This window comes from Tiliqua scincoides, chromosome 8 (assembly GCF_035046505.1).
Source record: "Tiliqua scincoides isolate rTilSci1 chromosome 8, rTilSci1.hap2, whole genome shotgun sequence".
Taxonomy (NCBI): Eukaryota; Metazoa; Chordata; class Lepidosauria; order Squamata; family Scincidae; genus Tiliqua; species Tiliqua scincoides.
Window position 1 is genome coordinate 6120508 of NC_089828.1, and position 24163 is coordinate 6144670.

Genomic DNA, 24163 nt, shown 5'->3' on the forward strand with positions numbered 1-24163 from the left:
AACTTCACATATAGGCTAATGAGTTCTGAGCTGTCTGTGACGGATCAGGAGAGAGATCTTGGGGTGCTGGTGGACAGCTTGATGAAGGTTTCCACCCAATGTGCAGGGACAGGAAAGAAGGTCAATACTATGCTCTGAATCGTTAAAGAAAGGTATTGAGAATAAAATGGCCAATATCATAATGCCAATGTACAAATTGATTGGAAGGTCATATCTGGAGTATTGCAGACAGTTCTGGGAAACACATCTCAAAAAAGAACATAGTAGAAGTGGAAAAGGTGCAGAAGAAAGTGACCAAAATGATTACCGGGCTGCGGCACCTCCCTGATGAGGAAAGGCTACAATGTCTGGGGCTCTTCAGTCTAGAACATTGGTGGCCAAACCCCAGCCCGGGGGGCCACTTGCGGCCCTTGGAGACTCCCAATCCGGCCCACGGGGAGCCCCCAGTCTCCAATGAGTCTTTGGCCCTCCGGAGACTTGCTGGAGCCCACACTGGCCCGACACAACTGCTCTCAGCATGAGGACAACTGTTTGACCTCTCGCATGAGCTGTGGGACGAGGGCTCCTTGAACTGCTTGCTGAATCACGTCTGTGATGCAGTAGCGGCAACAAAGGAAAGGCTGGCATTGCTTTGTGCAAGGCCTTTTATAGCCCTTGTGCTACTGCAAGACCTTCTTTCATTCATATAAGTTCCATGGCTTATATATTCATTTATGTAAATTTATGCAAATTTATTCAAATTTTAAATGTAAATTAATATTTTTTTCCCCGGCCCCTAACACCTTGTCAGAGATGATGTGGCCCTCCTGCCAAAAAGTTTGGACACCCCTGGTCTAGAAAGAAGGAGCCTGAGTGGGGATATGATTGAGACATTTAACATTAAGCATTGGGATGGATAGAGGGCAGGAGGTGTGTGGTCTGGAAGTTGAACTGTCACCTTGCCTGAAAAAGCTAAGCAGGCTTGGCTGCTCAGATCGGAGACTGCTTGGGGATCTGTGTGAATGAGTCAGCTGGCAAAAATGAGCAACAACCTTGAGAAGCCGGACTGAGTCTTGGTTGCCACTGCCTGTGAAAGGCTTGGAAAGTGCAAGAGGCGACAGCCAGGTTGATGACTGCACTATGAAGGGGAACACCTGGAGAAATGGAGGTTTTATGATATTTTCACACGAAATAATGCTTGTAAAAACCACATTGAAAAATGGATTGATGTTCAATCCTGCCTCTGTACCTTGGGTCTATTGATAAATCTCTTAACAAGCAAACAAAGGGAAGTTATTTTCCCTCTTTCAGAGGAACCAGGGGGCATCCACTAAAACCGAGAGTTGGGAGAGTTAGAAAAGGCACAAGGAAATATTTCTTTACCCAGTGTGTAATTCATCTGCGGAACTACTTGTTACGTGAAAATCCCCTGTTTCCTTTTAAGTTGTGATTTTATATCTGGTTATAAGCCAAACTTCTCACAGGTCCAATTTCCAAAACCCTGGTAGAAGTCACAAGTTTACACAACCTCTACCTCTCCATGCACACAGCAGCAAAGACACAGCAACAAAGACTGTAGCAACAAAGACTCTAGCAATGCAAAAGGGTCTCCTGATCCAATCACTGTTATGCAAGCCCATTAAACCTCAACACACAGGACAATCAAGTCAAGTCAAGCTCATGGTGACCACATCCCCATCCCCCAGTCAAAGAGTCTGGAAGTGTAGATTGTTGTCTCAATCACTGTAAATCGTTGCTTATATGTCTCATTGTTGTAACTCAACCACTCTTAAGTACTGTATACAAACTGCCTTCAGGGGTTGGTCCGAGTCCCTCCCCAGAAGGCCAGTCATGGCTGATACCTATCATCCTGTTTTTCTTGCATGCTCCACGTGTCCCACTGGGTGTAGTAAGCATGCGCATCCAGGACAGCTCTAGGCCACAACCGGGTCATTCAGGTCAGCAAAAACCCTTTTAAGAGAGAGCTTCGCACATGCTAGCTCTCTCTCTGGTTGCCCTTCCAAGGCAGAGGTCCTCCTTCCAGGACTTCCACCCCCCATCCATCTGCTCCTCAAGGCAGGTAACTATCCTGCGTTTCTGAAACTCTTTCCCTTCTTCCCCATCTATTCCTCCCTTCTTTCCCTATCTTTAGTTAGCAACTGGGTTATGCAGATCAGGGACCCCTAAAATCCTTCCCTACAACCTATCCTTTTCTAATTTCCTCGGATACACCAAATACTTTTCACATGCAACCACCATAAAGCTAGGTACACTAGATGCAAGTACTAGGAACCAAGAAACATATACTTACCATTTTTCCATGTGCATTATGTTTACCTGTGTGTTTTTGCAATAAAAGTATAATCCTGTTGAAAGTTATCTTTCTCCCAGTCTCCGCTTTAAGCAAAAAAGGAATTTCTTTGCATTACGCTGTCTTGTTATCTAGCCTGTGATCCTGAAGTTTCCAATGAGGGCACTGTAATAATTCCCCTTAAAACATAACAGCCCTTTTTGGTAACATACTTGCCACAGATTGTGATGGCACCTGGCCTGCTTGCCTTTAAAAGGAAATTGGACAGATTTCTGGAAGAAAAGTTCATCCCAGGTTACATTGTGATGACTATATACAGCCTCCAGGTTTTAGAAGAAGCCTATCGCTCAATGCCAGGTGCAAGGGAGTGGCAACAGATTGCAGGTATCTTGTTATCTTCAGTGCTTCCAGAGGCATCTGGTAGTGAGATATGAGAAGATGGGCCTTTGGCCTGATCCAGCAGGGTTCTTCTTAGGTCCTTATGCCCATTGAACACCCTCCCAAGCACCGCTCTTTCGCTCCTGTCTAAATCAGTAATGACACACGGTTCCACAAAGCAATTCAATACCACTTTGGCTTCAGGAGGGGGTGAGATTCTTTTTCCCACATACATCATAGGAGTGATTTACAAACTACCATCTAGAGCATCCTGGAGATGCGAAGTGATTTGAGAACATACTTCAGGGCTCATCAGTGAATACAAGAGCTATGAATTCCAATGCCAGAAGAACACAGGACAAGGATTTTCTCTCCTTGTCTCCCTCCCCCTACACTTTCTGATAACTAAAGACTGACACTTTAGAGAGAGAGAAAGAGGATGACACTCAAAGAGAAGGAAAAATCAGAAGCAATTAAAAATGGGTGTTTATTCAAATACGTTTGTATACTGCTTTTCAAACACACATTTTCCAAGGTCACTTACTGTTAGAAACATCTGGCAAGGTCTATTGTTTGAGGTCGGTTTAAAGCACTTTTATGGATTTGATATGCAAGCCATATTGATCACCTTCTTTTCAGAAGTGGAAAAGTAGAATATCATTTCCATTATACATAAACAAATGCTAGATTGAGAGGTTATGACAGGCTGAGATTTACCCAGGGAAGCTGAACCCAGCAACCTGCAGCGCTGGGCAATACTATAACCACTACACCACACCACTTTAGCTTGCATTCTTGGCCTCACTAGATCCAGCCTGCACCACAGCCTGGCATACAAACGGTGCTGAACCTGGCTACGCTTTCAACCCCATTGCCACACCCGGCCTTGCAGACAGGACTGGCGATGAATGCTCAAAAAATGAAATTTGAAGTGAATTTTAGGGACCATCCCAAGGAGACAGATCTAGGAAAGGTTCAAGGGAAGCCAACTGAGTGCGCACAATAGTGGCCAGGATTTAACACTGTTGTAAAGGGGCTTGTACAGTTGGAATGGCAGAACACATTCGGATTGGGCCCCCAGTCTGGCATTCCAAAAGCACAAGCACCTTTACAACAGTGTGAAAGTCTGGCCACTATTGCTTGCTCACCAATTGATCAGAAATTGTGAGAGATTGTTCTGAGAGATTCTGCAGGTGCCAATACATTGGAGATGGGGGCAGGAATGGGAAGGATTGGGGCCATTCCGGGGCAGGGAGAGATTAGTGCACAGAGTGGCAAATGGGCTGGAGAAAGAGGATCTCAGTGGCAAATGTGATTGCCAGATTCTAGCCCCCATTTTTTTCTTGCCCACCAAGCCCCCTTTCTCTCCTCAGGCTTACTTCTTAGGGTCCAAGGAGCCCCATAGGCTACCAGGAGGCCACTGCTGGGTGCAGACCTCCTGCTCACCCCCCACTGCTGGATGCAGCACACGCCCCACCAGAGTGGCTGCATTGCCACCAATGGTGGCGTTAGGGTCAGGAAGTGAGTTTTGGCACAAAATTTAGCACAAAGTCAAATTCAAAGTGAATTTTCAGTTTCCCGTCAAGCAGAAACATCTGCAAATTGTCAAGGAAAGTCAAGTGAGCTTCTATGAGACAAGAAAAATAAATTGGGAGTGGGGGGAGGGCTTTGCACATCCCTTCTTCCAGAGGAAACACAGCTTTCAGATTTCAGCTCGAACCAACATGATAAAAACTTGATTCTAATTGACTGTGGCTGCAAGGGATGGAATCTGAAGTTTGGGGAAGCCAATGGCTGGGAACACCAAGGAAATGGCAACTTGGGTACATTCTCTCCAAGTTTACAAGTGATACAGCAATCGTTTTCCTTTTCTCAACGTCTGCACAGCTTGAAAGCCGTTTCTGATCAGAAAATAGTCACAGGGAAAAAAAAAAGTGACAAGAACTGTAAGCTATTACCCAAATTCCCCTCTTTTGAAGAAGATTCTCTCATCCAAACATAAATATATTCTTTAAAAAAAAAAATCATTTCCCTTCTCATGTCTTCTACATTGAACCATTCATTCTAAAGACAGCGAGGGATCTAAATATATATTAATTAGAACTCTGGTGGTTGGCAACACTGAGATACAATTATCCCAAACTGATGGTATTACAGGCTCTGATAGCTTCATTTAAATTCCTGAATAAAACATGAAATATCTTTAATCAGAAATGAATGTAGTTGTCAGGAGGGAGTAGTTGCAGGAGTGTTACTTGTTGGAGATGGAAGATGTAATGTGAATACCTACAATTTTGTATGAAAACGATGGCTGTTAAGGAAAGACTGATCTCCCCTTTGGAGACTTCGTTTGGGTTTCCACGCAAATGAGAAGCGACTGGGATAAGGAACTGTCAGCATTTGAGAATGAGTCGGGATTGACTGATGCATTAGTGAACCCTTGGGATTGCCTCCAAAAATGGTATCCCTGGGTCCACTCCCCCTCTCCATAACTGACACTGCCCTAGCAGGAAAGTGCAGGGCATCATGGGATCTCTTCTCCATAATGCCAATTCTACCCTAGGGTGCCCTTTTTATCCTATTCTACTTTACCCTTCTAGAGAACCCTTCTTCCTCAAGAAGAACACTGTCCCCGCTGATTTAGTTGTGCACCCTGGCTATCCATTGGCTGGAGTCAAGCCCCACCCCATGTGGGAGGGGCAAAGAAACAAGTTAACAGCAAGAATACTAGAGACTGGGGTGCTTTAGCGGCTCCCTTATAATTATGCACACATCAGAGCCTCCTCTAATAAATGCATTCATCACATTCTTGTTACGAAGCAAGATCTAAGGCACTCTCTCACTCAGTAAAAACAATTGCATATGTTTACTGCATGTTCTGTAAATGCTTTTAATGGATGGCGCTGATATTCCACTTTCTGCAGGGTGCCTACCTAGCTATTATTTTAATGACAGCGCTGCCTGGTTTTTTCACCGGCTATGCATTATCATTACTTCTATTGAAAGTGCTTTGCAAACATTAAATATCTGAGCTTTCCCATATGACCCCAGGAATCAGTAAGTAAGAATTACAGAACCCATTCTTTCATGAGCCAGCAGGCCTTTGTGTGTGAGGGCGGGGAGTTGCTCCCCCCCCCCACCCAGCACGCTTTTGTTGGAAAGGATTTACCCAAAACACACAACCACACCTGCCTCTGTAACCATCTGACTACAAGTTCACTCTAGCTGAACCACTGTACAAAAACTGGCCCTATTCTCTGGGACTTCTCCCCTTGTTTTAAAGGGTGCCTTCTTGGGGTGGTTGAATGGAAAACCACTCTGGAAGTCAATCTTGGCTGGAAAGCAACTTCGACTTGAGCCTCGGTATCCATGGGAGATCCATTCCCAGACCCCCCGTGGATACCGATATCCGTGGATAATGGAATATATAGGGAGGGCCTCAAGGACCTCTTGGACATGACCGCAAGACGCACTTCAAAAGGCCACCCGGAGACATCCTGAAAGCGCTTCCGTTTTTCAGTGAAAACCAGAAGTGCCTTCTGGACACCTCCTGAGGCCCAGGAGGACATGCCCAGCCTCCCTGCCCCTTAGAACAGTTCCCTTCCAGTCATGTTTGAGAGGTCCTTGACGACCTACAGGTGCAAGTTCACCACCTGCACTGAGTCGGGTGCCGAACCCCCAGGTAAAGGGGACCCACTGTATAAACAAGCAAGATAAAGACTGTAAACTTTTTACAGATTGCATTCTGTAATCAGGCCCACCACTCTAGTCCACCATCCCTGATCTTTTCTCCAGAAAAATTCAAGACAGAAAGTGCAAATCTTCATTTGCGTGGGTTATCCCAAAAAATTGTTACTGCTGTTCAGGGTGACAATTTTGTGATGTCCCTCAGGGCAGAAAATTGTGCCCAACAGATGTCAGGTGCTCAAGAGACAGCCACTCTGATATGCAGCTTTTTTTTTTTTTTCAATTTTTTCAGACTGAAAGCCCACTCCCATCCTCCATGAAGCCCCCACTCTCAAAATCAGCCAGCTTTATGGCTAATTTGGGATTCTGTTTCTCACCCCTATGCCCATAACTGGAAATAGCCCCTAAAAATTGGCAAAAAATGTTGCCCAGGGTAAAAAATATCAGAGCAACTCTGCTCTGAAAAGCACTTATAACTTTTAGGCACTTTATAACTAACAGTAGCAGCCATATTTTTATCCATGAAATGAGTTGCTTCCTGCTTCTTTAAGATGCCAAGAAGTCTTCAGGATGAGGCAGGCCATGTGAGCAAATGGGAGTGTCATCAGTACAAGTTTTTCTTAGCAGGTGTCTGTGAGAGTGGTTGAGCCTGCCCAATCTTCTCAAAGGTGTAAACAGTCTACGCCCATGTGGGCTAAAACCATGGAATCTTAGAATCTTGGATGGGGCCTTGGAGATCAACTAGTCCAACCCCTGCTCACTGCAGGTAACTGCTACAACGGGGGTGTCAAACATAAGGCCTGGGGGCCGGATGCGGCCCGCGGAAACTTTTTATCTGGCCCTCAGGCTCTCATCTGCTGAGCAGTTCTGAGGTATTACTGCTGTAAGGACAGCCCACATGAAAATTGGGCTCTCCCATATTTTGAAATATGATCAAGATTTGCATATTTTCTCTTCCATCATTTGCAGCTAATGAGTTCCTAAGTGAGAAAAAGTGCTTATTTTGGGTTATGACCTGGTTAATGACATCATTTCCTGCCTAATGACATCACTTCCAGCCCTCAGCAGGCACCATAAATGCTATTTGACCCTTGGTTTGAAATGAGTTTGACACCTCTGTGTTACAACAAGCCTGTCATCACATCCAACAAGGGGGAGCCCACAACAGCACAAGGTAGATTGTTCCAGTGCCAGACAGCTCTGACCATTAGGAAACGCTTCCTCAGATCAAGACTAAATCTGTCCCATGTAGTTTGAACATGCTGGTTCTAGTCCTGTCCTCAAGAACCTCACAGAGTGAGCCCCCACCTTCCTCTGCATGGCAGTCCTTCAGATACTTGAAGACACCTATCATATCTCCCTTTAATCTTCTCCAGGCTAAACATACCAAGCTCTAACTATTCCTCATAGGGCTCGGTTTCCACCCACTAGCACAGAACAGAGTGGTACTATCACATCTCATTATCTGGATCTAGAAGCTGACTAGAAGTCACTTGCAGGAACATGCTTGATCTACAACTTTGGATTTTGGGGGCTTTGGATCAATTTTGGGTTTTTCTAGGGAGTGAGCAATCAATAGTTGGGCTACCAGGAGAGATCTGTTCTGTATAAAGGCACACTCTGTATATTTGCTTTTGCAAAGCTTAAGAACATAAGAACAGCCCCACTGGATCAGGCCATAGGCCCATCTAGTCCAGCTTCCTGTATCTCACAGCGGCCCACCAAATGCCCCAGGGAGCACACCAGGTAACAAGAGACCTCATTCTGGTGCCCTCCCTTGCATCTGACATAGCCCATTTCTAAAATCAGGAGGTTGCACATACACATCATGGCTTGTAACCCATAATGGATTTTTCCTCCAGAAACTTGTCCAATCCCCTTTTAAAGGCGTCCAGGCCAGTCGCCATCACCACATCCTGTGGCAAGGAGTTCCACAGACCAACCACACGCTGAGTAAAGAAATATTTTCTTTTGTCTGTTCTAACTCTCCCAACACTCAATTTTAGTGGATGTCCCCTGGTTCTGGTGTTATGTGAGAGTGTAAAGAGCATCTCCCTATCCACTCTGTCCATCCCTGCATAAAGCTACAAAAATGGGCCTTGAAAAGGATGTTAATGTAAAACCCCTAAGATTGCAATCCTAACCACACTTCCCTGGGAGTAAGCCCCATTGAACAAAATAGGACTTACTTCTGAGTAGACCTGGTTAGGATTGTGCCCTAAGACACTCTGCTCCCTTCCTCTGAATGAGCAGTACCAGACCTGAGTCCTCTTTCTCCCAGAGTGTCAGCATTCAACTACTGAATGCTGAGCCAGGGGTTAGTCTGAATCTAGTCTGCATCTGTTCCTGTGTCTGTCCAGATGAGAGCTTCTGTCTGCATCAGCCACCTCAGAGACCAGCAGAGAGAGAAAGAAGGGGGGGGACATTAAACATTAAAGAACAGAGCTGGAGGTTGGCTCTCAGTCTTGGGTTTATGGGCAGCCAGACCCCTGACAGGTGGCTACTGCAGAAGACGTGGCCTCAGAGACACATTTCTCTTGATTTTTATTTTTTAATTAACTTTTATTCCTGGTATTTCATCCTTTTCCTCCCCCCACCCCACCTGATCTAAAAATTGTCTTTTCCACCTTGTGCTTCTCCAAAAACAAGCTGGGGTCTTTCCAGAATAAATGCTACGTCTGTCTACGGACAAAAAGCCTGAGCAAGGTGGCTCTGTGACCCGACAGCATGGCAGCTTCCTTTGACCACTGGATCTTAAGCACACAAACCTGGCCCACTAGCCCAGCAATTTTCAACCAGGGTGCATCTCCACACTGGTGCGCCGTGAAAGGTCTGCAGGTGTGGCACAGGTAGCTTGAAGCACAGAGGTTGGAAATCACTGAAAAAATTCTTCTGGGTTCTGCAGTTGTGGGGCAACCATCTTGTCTGTCCCTCTTCCTCCACAGATCCAGCAGGTCTTGCATGCTTACAGCATCCTGTTAAAGAAAGAAACGCTTCACAGTGGAAAGCATCTCAACAACATTAATTGGGCATGGGGAGGCACTGAGAGCACCTGGATCCATGGATCTGTAGATAACTGAAACGGGGACACTGGATCCGCAGGTAGGGGTGAGCCTGTATAGGGCTTCTTCATGCAACACATACGTTTTGGAATTCAATGCCACAGGAAGGCTGTTCACATGTTATGCTGTGCCCAGGTACGCATTTCTGCTTGGCACCTAGGTTCATTTTTATAAAGCATCAATGTGACTGCTGTGTGTGCCCAGAACGTACCTGCATTGAGTGAAGTATGTGTTTAACTGTAACCTGGTGAACTCATAGGCAGTTCTAGGTTATGCTGATAGCCACTAGCTTGGTTTAAATAAGTGCATGGAGCATAAGGCTACCCATGACTCCCAGTCATGATGTCTACATGCTACCTCTAGCTTCAGAGGTAGTGGTCCTACCTCCCATTACACTGTTTCTTTTAGTGTGGTATTACTACAAGGCTCTTTCCCCTGGGGGCTGGGGATAAGAATAGGCCCTCAGTTTGGCTGTACTTGTCGTAAGAGGCGACTAAACAGCCACCAGGTAGATGGGACTCCTTAGCCTGGGAAGGCAGCTCATCTGAGAGAAGGAAAACTCTGATCCCAAACCTCCACTGCCTTGTGGCTACATCCAGTTATGGAAAAGGCTTCAGGAGTCAACCTTGAGGCAAAATCCGGAGCCGGAGTCCCTGAGGCAGTTCATGGCTGAACACAGGCACGTTCTGGCAACTCCTGCGACGCCGCTGGAACCAACCGTATTGGCCTCTGCCTTTCCATTGGACCATTTCAGCTACGTGGAGAGGGGGGATTTGCTGCATGGGTAACAGACTATCCTCCATACCTACTTTACCCAGGCTTCGCGCACTGGAGAGGACACACTGTTCCAGAACTGCCATTCAGAGCGTGACACCATAGTCTTCCGAGACTGAAGGATGCCAACAACATCTTTGCCATGGCATGAATGATACTTGTTCACAATGGGAGCCAAAAATGGAATGGCAATGGAAACACAGGGCCAAGCAGCTCCAGTTTCTTGCCTTGCTCCAGGGATCTGTGCTGATCCCTTGAGACTCCAGGCCCATCCTGGATGATTGGTAACCCTATTACTTCTTCCGGTTGGAACAATGTCTCCTCTAGTGCTGGGACCAGGATGGTGCAAGTGGTTCAGGAGTTGGACTTAGACCAGGAAGATCCAGGTTCAAGTCCCTGTTCAGCCATGAAGCTTCCTGGGTGACCTTGGACCAGTCACTATCTCTCAGCCTCACCTACCTCACAGAGTTGTTGTGAGAACAAAAAAGAGGGAACTATGTACACTATCCTGACCTCCTTGGAGGAAGGAGTGACCTTCCTCCTCCTATGTTCTGGCCTCCTTGGAGGAAGGGTGCTATAATAAAGTGAATGGATGAATAATTCTCATAATGCACCCTCCATGTTAAGGGAGGTATTCATCTATTGTGTACCCAAACACCTGCTTTAGGGAAACCACAGGACAAAAGAGCTGAGTGTTCCTCTTCCACCCATAGACTTCCCAGAGGCATCTGATTGGCCACTATGCGAAACAGGATGCTGGACTAGATAGGCCTCTAGTCTGGTCAGCCTGCCTCTTCTTACACCTTAATCCTTGGCAACTCTGACAGATGCTATTCTTGGAGATCTCTCTTTGCAACATGATGGGATGCCTCTAAGCCAAGGACAGCCTCTTAAAAGCTCCAGGATTGCTTTCAGCAGTCAGCTGGAGATCTGTGCTGATCCCTAGAGACTCCAGGCCTGTCCTGGAAGATCTGTTCTTCTTACTGGGTACTTTGAAAAGCGGTGGAAAGGAATGTTCCTTCTCTGGATTTCTGGCACATACACAAAAAAAGGATTTCAGAGAGACCGGGCTGGGCCTCTTGAGCACGGATGGCAAAACATCATTGTTTGCTATATAAATATTTCCTCATTTACACTCCCTTCACTCTTCTCCTCTCCTTCTTTTTCTGTAATGATAAATTGCTGTAACATACCTGGAGGCAAACAGGTATGAACAAAAATAGGCTTCCTGCTCTCCCCCCCCCACCCCATGCTACCTTCTCAGACTGTTTTATTGACTCCTACATACCCACAACATTGTGAAGAGAAGAGCTTAAAGTTTCTCCAGGTATTTTCGTACTCTGTTTTCCATTCCATTCGGAAAAAGAGGAAAACAATTTAAGGATGATTTTGTGTGGCTGCTGCCTTTCACAGCAGATGAGCTGGACACATGCCCACTTCTACATTCTGCTCCCCCCCCCCCCCAAAGATAAGAGTACAGGCATCCCCGCATATATATCCCCCCAAATCCGCAGATCTAATATCCACAGTTTCAATTATCCACTATTCAAAAAGGCCCCCCACTGCACCCCCGACCATGCAAATTACTCATCGAAAGTGAGGCAGAGGACCAAAAAGAACATAATGCTAAACTCTTTGAACTCTATGATAAGCATCACATTCTTTTCCTCTGCCTCCTCTTCCTGTGAATGTCTGGGAGTGTTTCCTGCTTCCATTTTGTAGTCAGCAAAAAGCAAGCAAGATCCAGAAGGCTGCAAACACCAGCAAATAAGTAAATTGCACAATGGGGGGGGGCATTCTGTCTGTTGCTCTTTGGGCTCCAGATGTACCCACAGATGTACTCCAGAAACCCAGAAGACAGGTCCTTTTATGACTTGGTAACTGGTTAAAGAACAGGAAGCAGAATACACGCACAACAGAGGGAAGTAAGGAATGGGGTCCCATAAGAATCTGTATTAGGTGCATTTTAATTTGCTCATAAACAATCTGGAGTTGGGGTAAACAGAGATGAGGCCAAGTTTGCAGATGACACCAAACTATTCGTGTAGTTAAAAAACAAAGCAGATTGTGAAGAGCTCCAATAGACTTTCTCCAGATTGGGTGAATGGGCAATCAAATGGCAAATGTAGTTTAGTATCCAAAGCCAGAGTAATGCACATTGCAGCAAAAGAAAAAAATTCCAGTTTCACATATACACTGACAGGGTCTGATGAATCAGGCTGGTGATCAGGAAAGTGATTTTGGGATTGCTGTGAAGAACTCAGTGAAAATGTCAGCCAGAAAGTGACAGCAGTGAAAGAAGCAAATTCCATGCTAGGGATCAGTAGGAAAGGAGCAGAGAATGAGACTGCTAAGATTATATTGTCCCTACATAGATCTCATTGGCTCTGGTCAGGGGTGTCACTAGGGGGTGCATGGGTGTGGGCTGCACTAGGTGATGCACCTGGGGGGGGTTTACACCACTATTGGCCAAAATTTTTAAAATCTTTGTATTTTTAAATCATACCATCATGTTGTATGTCATACAATGTGTAATTTCATGCAGAATGCAATGAAACAAACTGCACTGAAATATCTCTATTCCATCAAAACTTATATCCATAAATATCATGATGGGACAGTGTTGCTTCACCATACCCACCTCCCAGGGCTCACTGCATGGGAGGAGGCCCATCACGGGGGTGATGTTCTGACCTCCTGTACCAGGTAATGCAAACCCTACTGGTACAATTGACCCTGGCTTCAACTGAATTGGCATGCTTGCTTTTTTTCCTATAAATAGCACATATGGGAGGCCTAGTCTACATTGGACTATACCTGGCTTTACCCCTAACCCCCCAACCATCACATTCAGGATCTCCCTCCATACCATGCATGTGCTATTTGCCCTTGAAATTGCTGGCATCCAGTGGATGCTTATTTTCCAGAGCAAATAGTGTCCTGTGACATAGGGGTGATCCAGAGATGAGTGGCAGTCAGATTAAAGCCCCTACCCCGCTCTGTACCACAGACTTGATCCAGTTCGCTCCCCCCCCCCCAGACTACAGTAGTTCTTCAGACTACAGGCCCTGTTACGCAGATGTCATGCAGAGGTGAAAGGTACAAATGTCTACATATGGTTTTCCAAACCCTCTGAACATTTGCCTCCAGTTTGCACAAGGTGCACTCCTCAACCACTATGCTGTTTACTTGCTAACTTCCTTGCTAACAAGGAAGGAGGGGCAATGCCAAATCCTTTGCATTTGGAATGATTTTTTTCCCCCTAACCATTTTCCGCGAGGATTCAGCAGCCCTTTAAATTTTAAACAGCCGGTCCTCCCAGCTGTGCTAAGTGGCACACCCGGGAAGAAAAGTGCTTTTAAATTTGCTGGTACGCACAGCCCCGTGGCGTTAATGTCATTTATCAGTAGAAGAGGGGCTTCCAACAAAAGGCTCACAGATGTGGGGTTTAATTACAAAAAATTAATTTTCAGCTGTGCCTTTTGCGGCGTACCTGACAACAACAGCTCTCGTTCCCTCCCTGCACGTACCTTCCAAAAGCCACACCGAGGAAAACAAGGAATTGCCTCCTGCAGCAGTTGCGCCGCAATGTTCCAACTGCATTCAAAAGGATAAAAGAGAAAAAGGCATGATCACAATCTCATTCTCAGGCCATGAAGATAGCCCTGAAGAAGCTCCTTGCAGAGAATTAGCCCCCATCCTCCTTGCATTTGTCCATTGAGGGTGATTTGCAGTGGTACCTAAACAACACCTCCATCTTCGGAGGGAGTCTGCCCCTGAATTCCAGGTGCAAGAGAAAGCCAATGGAGAAGAGCTCTTGCTTTCATGCCCTACTGAAGGGCTTTCTGGATGTGGCTGGCCCCTTGGGGAAATTGGATGCTGGGCTCAATGGGCCCTGTTGGCCTGATCCAGCTGGGCCATTACAGTTTCCAAACAACAGAGTCCTGGAACGTGCTGGAATCCCTAGCATGTATGCACTGCTGAAACAGAGATGCCTGCGTTGGCTCGGTCATGTCGTGAGAATGGATGATGGCTGGATCCCAAAGGATCTCCTCTATGGAGAACTCGTGCAAGGAAAGCGCCCTACAGGTAGACCACAGCTGCGATACAAGGACATCCGCAAGAGGGATCTGAAGGCCTTAGGAGTGGACCTCAACAGGTGGGTAACCCTGGCCTCTGAGCGGCCCGCTTGGAGGCAGGCTGTGCAGCATGGCCTTTCCCAGTGAAGAGACACTTGGCCAACAGTCTGAGGCTAAGAGGCAAAGAAGGAAGGCCCATAGCCAGGGAGACAGACCAGGGACAGACTGCACTTGCTCCCAGTGTGGAAGGGATTGTCACTCCCGAATTGGCCTTTTCAGCCACACTAGACGCTGTGCCAGAACCACCATTCAGAACGCGATACCAGTCTTTCGAGACTGAAGTTTGCCAACAGCTCCTATCCTGACCTCACTTAGAAAGTGAGCCCCATTAAATATCTCTGAAAGTTGACGTGAGAGGGCAAAATGCCGTCTTCGGAATCAGCACCCCAAATTCATAGAAAACCACCATAAATTTGGGGGGGGGGAGTTTTTTCTCAATTTTGCAAGCCTGTGTAATTGTAAATGCAGAAGGACACAAAACCAAAAGCCTTGTGAGTTCTCAGCCCCAAACTACAAGTGTGGTATGTTGTGATATGATCATCATCTTGCACGTAGGAATTGACCCAAACAGGGATAGGCTTATCTGTCATCTCAAACAGGGAAAAAGCAACGTATTTTATGGGTCACTTCAAGACAAACTTCCCTTTCAGACAGACCAGCTCTTTTGACCTTTCAGCCTGTTTTGCTCAGAAAAAGGGGGTCTCTTCAGCACACGCTCTTCCCCTCCTGCATCTCTATTTGGAAGGAAAGGCCCCATAACCAATGTCTGAGCAACAATTTACATGAGGAAAAACCCCAGAAAGTTCTGAGATGAATGCACTGCTTCTCTTCCTGGCATTCTCACCCCATGGCCACCCCATCTACTCCCCCCCATTCATTCCAGGGGAACAAGGGAATCCTCTGAGAAGTTGTTGGGTCTTACTATGGTTACAGTTCAGAGCGGAGTCAGAAGCAAAGTGTGTGAGACGGTTGGAAAGAAATGCCCCCCCCCCCCGTTGTCAGGGTTTCAGGACAGCTGTAACAACACTGCAGCCTCCAAGCAAGTGCAGAATAACAGAAATATTGTCAAGCCCCCCCATGTTGGCATGTGCCAGCACGGTCACACACACACACAACCCCCTGGTTCGAGGGTCACGGAGTATCAAAAGGGAAGGAAGTGTTAATTTCCTGTTGTGCTTCCAAGGTTTTGACTCCAGGCGGAGGGTGAATGAGAAGAAAGATTGGGGGAAGAAAGGGGACTAAAAATGGCAGAAACCGTCACTAGTAATGTCTGGAAGGCCCTGCCACAATCTGTGGTCACTGGCCCCGATGACTTAAAAAGAGAATTAGACAAATTCATGACAACCTTCTGCAAAGCTGCCCAAATACAGTGAACCCTCTGCTTCTGTGGGGGGGTTCCATTCCCAAGCCCTCCGTGAATGCCAAAATCTGTGGATGGTCAAGTCCACGTTAAAAACATTTTAAATGTTTAAAAAAAAATTAAAAAAATGTGTTCCCTGCCTTAGACCACAAACTATACTGGCTGCAGGTCAGTCTCTGGTGCTCCCTGGGTCATGCAGAGGTTCACAATCCCCTCCCTTGGCCCTAGTGAGCACCAGAATGCATTGTGGCAGCATTTCCAAACACTTCTGCTGGATGCGCCAAGGCCAAGGGAGGGGATCACAAGCCTCGGTGTGATCCAGAAGTGGCTTCCAGGAGCGCCAGAGACTGTCCTGGAGTCCACGGTCTCCACATATCCACGGATGGTGGACTTCACTGATACTGAGACCATGCTTAAGGACCTCTATACCACCTTCCGCGTTCATGATGCCTCTGCTGGGACAGGACTGGTGCCTGCAGAGATGGCCAGTGGACGTTCCAGTATGGGGAAAAAGGACGCTGGATTTGATGCACTGTGCCACAAAATCATCCTATCATTGCCCCCAAAGATCTCCAGTCATAAGGCTGAGAAAGATCTCTGTTGGAGACTTCCAGCCACTTCTACTCAAGAGCAGGCAGCACTGGGCTCAGTGTAGAGTAGCTCTTCTCTTGCATGCTTAAGATCCCAGGGTCAGTTCCTGGCATCTTCAGGTAGGCCTAGGAAACGAAGTTGGGGAAGCAGCTGGCAATCAGTGTGTAGACAATTCTGAGCAAGATGGGCCCGGCTTCATCTGCTCGCAGACCAAAGGCCCAGCCTGGTACAAGGCAAGTTCATGGGAGGCCAGATATTCATGTGAGCCCCACTGTGAGGAAAGGAAGACAGCCAGCATGCATGGGACGCCATTTCCTCGTTAACCATAATGCTGGCAAACACAACAAGCTCTTGCCACACCAACCCTGCTCCGTTACAGCTGGCTTGAGGGCAGACTTTGATTCTGATTGGCCTTCAACCGGTCAAAAAATCCATTATGTTTTTCTCCTCCTCCAGCCTCCCCTGCCTTCCAGCCACCACAACCCCAGAGGCCTTTGACAAAGATAATTTGAAATTACTGTACAGGCAGCTTGTACATTATGCCTTTGGAAGTTAAAATAGCCCAGAGCCGGCCGTATCTCCGGAGAGGGAAGAAGGGAAGGTGTCAGGACTTGGCTAGTAAATAAGATGTTACCATGCGAAGCATGGGGGGGGGCCTGTAGCCCCTTTTTTCTTTGTAAAGGCCCTACCTGTGTAACGTGAAGGGGAGAATCAGTGACAGACACATTAAAACACCATTAAACTGTGAAATGGAACACAGTGTGAAAATAGATTTAACCTTCACAGCGTATCGATCTCTACCCTGTGCCGTGCCTAAGTTCTTGGACAACTGTTTTATAATGGGTTTTACTCATTTTCCTGTTGCTATTCTGACTTCCTCAGAGGAGTGTGTTATTTCTAAAACATCCTGACAGCCAAAGCCATGGCGGGGGGGGGGGGGAAACGGGGACTCGTTTCTTCAGCTGCCCCTCGACTCGGGAAGGTTGCCTCTCGTTTTAAAAAGGAACCACTCAGCCGAGAGCCAAAGCGATGGCGGTTCGTGTCCCAGCAGCTCTGCCCGCATTGTTTGCCAACGCCCTCTCTCTGAGTGACGTTTGGGGACTTCCGTGCTGCGCCGAGCTGGTTTAGCAACACGGCAGCTGTGTGTAGCACACAACTAGCTTATGGCCTCTTTCAACTCTTTGGCCTCTTTAGTTAAATCTTTACCTTGAGTAGAATAAAATGCTGGAATTCTGGATTGTACCACGTGCGAGTGTGAGAGAGAGATTTTCAAATGGTTTCCATGCAAAAAAAAAAAAAAACAACTTCCTGCTACAGCAAACTATCATGCCAAGGATAAAAGTTTAACCAACAGTCCTCTCCTGGGCACATTCATTTACTGGGGCAGTTTTCTGCGACTGCTCCAGCACCGTTTATCCCAGTTTCTCTCCTTCTCTGAATGATCTCAGTCTATCAGGAGTCACATAATAAACATGTCGTAATACCACAGACCCAGTCAGACCTGGCTACATTGCGACATCACAAAGCCGAGCATTACCCTCACTCTGAATGGGCACTAGGAAGGGAGCTGCACCACGAACATGGTCACTCCAGGCATGCTCCAGAAATGCTGTTGAAATGGTGGTGACTTCCGTGGGCTGTTCCTGATAGTCATTCCTCAACCACATTTCAGCTCTCCTTTCAAGCTTATGATAGCTAGAAACTGGGTCCCTTTGGGGAGAAGGGCGGGATAGAAATAAAGTTTTATTTATTATTATTATTATTATTATTGCACTTTTCTTTAAAAAAAAATGAATGAATGAAACCTGGTGGTTTACACTGTATCTTCTGGAAACCATAGTGCTGAAAAAAGTAGTGATTATCACCAGGATAACTCAGGAGCTTGAGAATTACCAGTGTGCAGAGACTCCATCAAAAACTGAAGTCACCCAAAACACAACAGCCAAACAAGTTCAGGTCAATACGAAGGAACCAGTCCACAAGAATAAAAGGCTAGAACAGACATTTTCAACCACTGCGCCGTGGCACATTGGTGTGCCATAAGTGGTCCACAGATGTGCCATAGGAATTGGGGGGAAGTTCATGTATTAGTAAAGGCCAGTGGGGGATGTGAGCCCCCACCGGCAGTATAGTGTGCCTTGACAATTTTAGTGCCTTGTCAGTGTGCCATGAGTTGAAAAAGGTTGAAAATGGAGGGACAACATGGAACTGATGAAGCTGCCTTGTACTGAGTGGATACCACAGACAGGGCCTTTTTGGTGGTGGGACTTTGCTTGTGGAATTCTCCACCCCACCCATTCCAGGCTCTCTCCCTTTTTTCTTAAAGTGGCAGTTTCATTTTTTCATGAAGCCTCTGGAAGGAAAAAAAATCAGCTTAACTCATAATTGTTTTTAGACAGCTGCTTTGGACTTATTATTTATGTCTTTGCTTATACTATGTTTTGTTGTTCTTAATTATGCTTTGTTTGTTGCCAGCCATCTCATGTTAGTTTGCAGCAAGGAAAAGTGGGGCATAAATACCACTAAAATAACATCATTTTATCCATTTAGCACTTTGATTCCAGCTCAGCCAAATCCCTTTTGAAAGTTTATGAGCAGGACACAGTGCAACAACTGTTTTCTTGCTTCTAGCACTTGACATCCTTTCAGCTACTATGGCTGCTAGACATGACTTCCATTGGGAGCTGGGCTGGAACAGACAAGAGTGTGTTGAGGTGGGAGGGGCTGAGTGATGAGGGAGTGGTTTGCCAGAATGGGTGGGGCTTAGAATTCTTGGAAGGATTAGCCATCTCTACCCAGGATCTCCGTTTGATCTCTGTTTTAGCTATTCATACTTTTTTCCCCTGGACTTCAACCCCCACATCAAGAAATTTTTTATTTATGTACTTATTATTTATTGTTTTTATTTGTATGTATTAAGAATGTTTGTATTCAGCTTTTCAATAATAGTTTCCAGAATGGCGTATGCAGCAAAATAAATGAGAAGATGGTTCTCAAATGCCCAGTGCCCATGATATGCTAAATAAAGATCTCTACAGGCAAAACAAGGGGAGAGTTTTTTTTTTAAAAAGCCCATTGAAAATGGATAAACAATTAAAAATGTATTGAAAGTAGAAAGGGAAAAAAAAGACAGGGAGAGAGAGAGAAATCATTCCTAATTAATTCTGGTGCCCTGCACAACCCCAGTCTATTTGTAATCCTACAGGGAACATCTTCATTGATCTGGGCGACGCCACTTCAGACTTCTGATGCTTATCTCAGCATAAAAATAGGCTCTCGTGATGAGCAGTGATTTAATTACATGACAATCACCGTTAACAATGCATGGCGAATACCAAAAAATATGCAGAGGAAGACTGGCAGTGATAAATGCGAGCCGATGGCATTGACTTTCAGTAAAGTCATCCATTGCCAGGAATGGTCGGAGACCGAAATCCCCCCCTCCTTCCCACCGCACAACTTGGGCGCCCAGTTTGTTAGGATGCAGCTTGAGACATACTCCAGGGGATCTCAAGACATATTGGAGGGTGGGATGAGAGAGGGAGGAGGGAAAGGGAGCAGACCTTGATCAAAGCCGGGTTTCATGCATACCGCAGTTGAACTTGCAAGAGAGTGTGCCACATCTGAGAGGAGGGGAGTGCCATGCGCGCTTCTAAAGAAGTGAGAGAAAATGGCTATTTGAGTTCAGCTGACATAGAAAGTGCATGCAGGAGTGGGCGTGGGATGTAGACCCCCTCCAAAATGATCACTTGCAGTGACATTAGGACAAGACTCCAGTTCTGGCCTTCACACTAATTTTTTGCTGGCACCAAGCACAGAGTGTTGTATTTTTCCCAGGCTTTTAACACTGAATGAGCTTTACATTTTTGACAGCTGTAAAGTTCTGCTCCTTTATTGATTGGCATAGTTTTCTTTTAATTTTATGATTGTCTCGTTTTTTTACCTTGGAAAGTGTCCTGAAAATATTGTGGAAGGGTCAGGTAGGGCTTATAAAATAAATTTATATACTCATTTTGAAACTGTCAAGTTCACTGTTCTTAAAATTAAATGCAACTTCCAATAGATAGAACAATAAAGCATCAAATAAAATACATACATAAGAAAAAGTGATGAACAAGATCTATGGCTGCTTTCAGTAGAGCAGTATTCAGAAGTGCAGTACCAGGAGTTGCCACAAGGGGAAGCACCACCATTGTAAAACAGGTGTGATTAAAATGTGTCTGAGCCGGATAATGGGGTGGGGGGCTTTTAACTAAGGCCCAGCCAAAAGTGCTCACTGGAGACTGGGAGTCTCACTGTGATGTGCAAGCAGCCCCTCCTCTTCTGAGCCATTCTGCGCCACTAGAGCAAAACAGAGGCATACAGCTGGCTCTGAAGGGAAGGGCCGCTTGTGCATCGCAGTAAGGCTCCCTGCAAAACTTAGTGCTGGACTTTAAGGTAACCTTAATCAAGTAGATGGGGTCTTTGAAATAATGAGGTTTCTTTTTCTGCATCACGAGATGGATTATACTATATCAGGGGTGTCCAAACTTTTTAACAGGAGGGCCACATCAACTCTCTGACGCTGTTGGAGGTCAGGAAAAAAAATAATCTAAATTTGGGGGTCCCTGAAGGCCACAAATGGCCCCCCAGGCCAGGGTTTGGACACCCCTATACTATATGATTGCTAACAGTTATCCTGAAATCTGCTGACTCCAGAGGGCAGAAGGTCAATTGGGATCTATTGGCAGATCTCTGAGCAAGAGTTAGACTCCCCCTAGTTTAACAACAGCAAGTAAAATTGAAAGTTCCGGTTTCAATTTATTTAAGGCTTTAGATGGCCCATTTATTTATTCGATTTGTATTCTGCCTTTCTCCCAGAAGGGCACCCAAGGCGGCCATTCACACATGCGATCAACATTTCCTATTTCAGTCATCAGCTGACAAACTCACCCTCGGTGGAAAGGCATAAAGGTTGGCAAGCTATACCCAGAAGCTCCACGTGAAGGATTGCACTGTTCAACAAATCCGGTTTCCCAAATAACCAGAAAGCATTCCTTCCATGTGAATCCGGCCATGCTTGGAATCTATGTTTATTGCCTTTTTAAACTATTCTTTCTGACAGAAGTACTCTCCCTTGATAGCACTGGGGATATTAGCACCACCCACGGTTCTTAGATTTCCTTTAAATACCTTCTGCTACTGTGCACATATAGAAAATTAAAACTGGAATTTGGCAGACTGGGTATCAAGTATGGGTGGAGGAAGAGAAACAACTCCAACAAAATTACTGTAGTGTGGAGGTTCCAATCTGGAAAAGACAGCTCTACCTTTTGGGGGGTGGGTGGGGAATAATTCGGGTGATTTGTTAACTTTGGGGTGTTTTTATTGAAACTGCTCATCAGATCTCATGAGTCTTAAGATGCTCAGTGCTGTAGGTTTTTCCTTTTGTTTTTTATACGATGATAAAATGGTATGGCATGGTAAATTCAAGGACAGCTTGGAGCAAGAGAATAAGGCATTGTTTGCACAGAAGACAGCTGCAAAAAAAGGAGTGTGTCGTTGCAGTGGCATAGCTAGAGGGGGTACAAATAACTAAGTGTGGCAGGGAGCCTCACCGCAGCACGCAAGCAGCCCCTCCCCTTTGGAGCAAAACGGAGGCGGAGGGACCACTTTGCGCTTTGCACCCCTCTTGTTACGCCACTGTGCAGTATCATCAGACATGCAAGCCATAAGAACAGCCCCACTGGATCAGGCCACAGGCCCATCTAGTCCAGCTTCCTGTATCTCACAGCGGCCCACCAAATGCCCCAGGGAGCACACCAGATAACAAGAGACCTGCAAGGCCTCCTGGGAATTGTAGTTTAAGAACGTAAGAACAGCCCCACTGGATCAGGCCAAAGGCTCAACTAGTCCAGCTTCCTGTACCTCACAGCAGCCCACCAAATGCCCCAGGGAGCCACGGTAGCATAGCTGGAGCAGCAGCGCACTAAGTACTGCAGGTGCCACAAATGCCACTTAAGTGACCCTTTGCTCTTGGAGCCATTCAGGGTAATGAGGGCAACACACAAGTGCTCAAGCTCCGTTGGTGAGTGGGAGGGGCTACTTACTTGGCACGCTATATGGCACATTGGGCAAGTAAGTACCTGCAGTACTTACCACACCACCACCCCTGCTGGCTACACTACTGACAAGCCAGAGGAATTTGCTGGAGTGTTTGCAATTCTTTCCCATGAGCATCATTAACTTGAAAGTAAATCAAATTACACAGAGATGCAGATAAACCAGAAAGGCAAGTCTGGAGGGGGGGAGGTAAGTATAATATTCCCCTGCTAACTGGGAAAGAGGTGCCTTCTAAAGTGGTGGATCTCTTACATTGAGCAAGGAGAGAGCAACTGTCTATGTTCAACCCAATATAGGATCTCCACAAGTGGCTGGTACTCATATATCCAACTGTTGCTCTGCACATGCCTGATCTCACCTGATCTCGGAAGCTAAGCAGGGTCAGGCCTGGTTAGTACTTGGATGGGAGACCGCCTGGGAATACTGGGTGCTGTAGGCTTATACCATGATCTCGGAAGCTAAGCAGGGTCAGGCCTGGTTAGTACTTGGATGGGAGACCGCCTGGGAATACCGGGTGCTGTAGGCTTCTACCATAGTCTTTCGAGACTGAAGGTTGCCAACCAACCATTTTAGATGGTGAACCCTTTTGGGACAGTGGGGCATTTATTTATTTATATGGTGTAAACGACTTTGTGATCATCTTGTATTTTTGTTGTTGTTGAAAAACAGTCTGCAATAATCTGAATTGCAGGAGCAAGACCAGGACAAGAGTTAGTTCAAATAATATGTAAAGCTCAACCCCATCACAGCTCTCCCTCTTACTGAGGGGTGGGTGCATCCTATTCCTCTGCTTCTGGATCTTCCAGGACATCTTCTCAGAGGCATCACTGGGGTTTGCATTACCTAGTGGGAGAACTCATTGTGTCACCCCATGATGGACCACCTCCTGTACCAGACCATACAGAATAAGTTACAATATCATATGCACAGCCTACATGCAGTAGCATCACTAGGGTTGGTGTCACCCCATGAACTTTATTTTAATATATCATAGTACAGGTCACCCAACAAATCAGTCACCAATTTAAAAAAAACAAAAACCCAGTGGTCAACTTGATGGCACTCACACAACAAAGAGTCCTAGTATGAATTCTGATGCACGGAAATGAGAGCTGACTCATACGAACACCTTATTTGTTCCCTACGGTGTCACAACACCACCACATTGGCTCTTGGAACAATCAATCTCATTGGTCAGTACTGAGTCAAAGAAATTCACTTTTTGTTACCTAAGGCAGTTGTGTTCTCCTTTTCTGGTTATTTGTCGTTAACATTTGATGGAATACAAATATTTAAACACAGTTTGTTTCATTGTATTCTGCATCAAATGATATAACACATAATGGTATTTGAAAATACCAAGATTTCATAATTTTGGCAAGTAGTGGTGTGTGTCCCCGGTGCAGTCCACACTCTCCCTACACCCCTCTAGCAACACCACAGCATCTTTCTAGTTCTCAGCCTCCCCTGCAAAGCCATTCCAAAGGCCTCCAAAGCCTTTCGGAGTTAGCCAGACATAGAAGCCCTTTATAGCCCTTTATAGAAGGGAACAGACCTGGACTGTGTGTGTGTAGATATTGGGGGGTGGGGAGAACACACACACACAAACATGAAGGTTAGACTTTCCTTTATAATAAAATATTTCATCTTGATCTTTATTGCATCATCAAAATGTTCTCTTTATAAAATTAAAATCTCTCATCAGTCAAATCTATGAGCCATTCAAAAAAACCACTTAGAGGCAACTTAAAACATCCGACGGAAACCAAACAGGTCAAAA

The 24163-nt window shown here is 45.9% G+C and overlaps 1 pseudogene; it reads left to right on the top strand.

Moving 5' to 3' along the window:
* Nucleotides 1–22701: 22701 nt before the first annotated feature.
* Nucleotides 22702–22822, top strand: LOC136659868 (5S ribosomal RNA; annotated as a pseudogene).
* The last annotated feature ends 1341 nt before the right edge of the window (nt 22823–24163 follow it).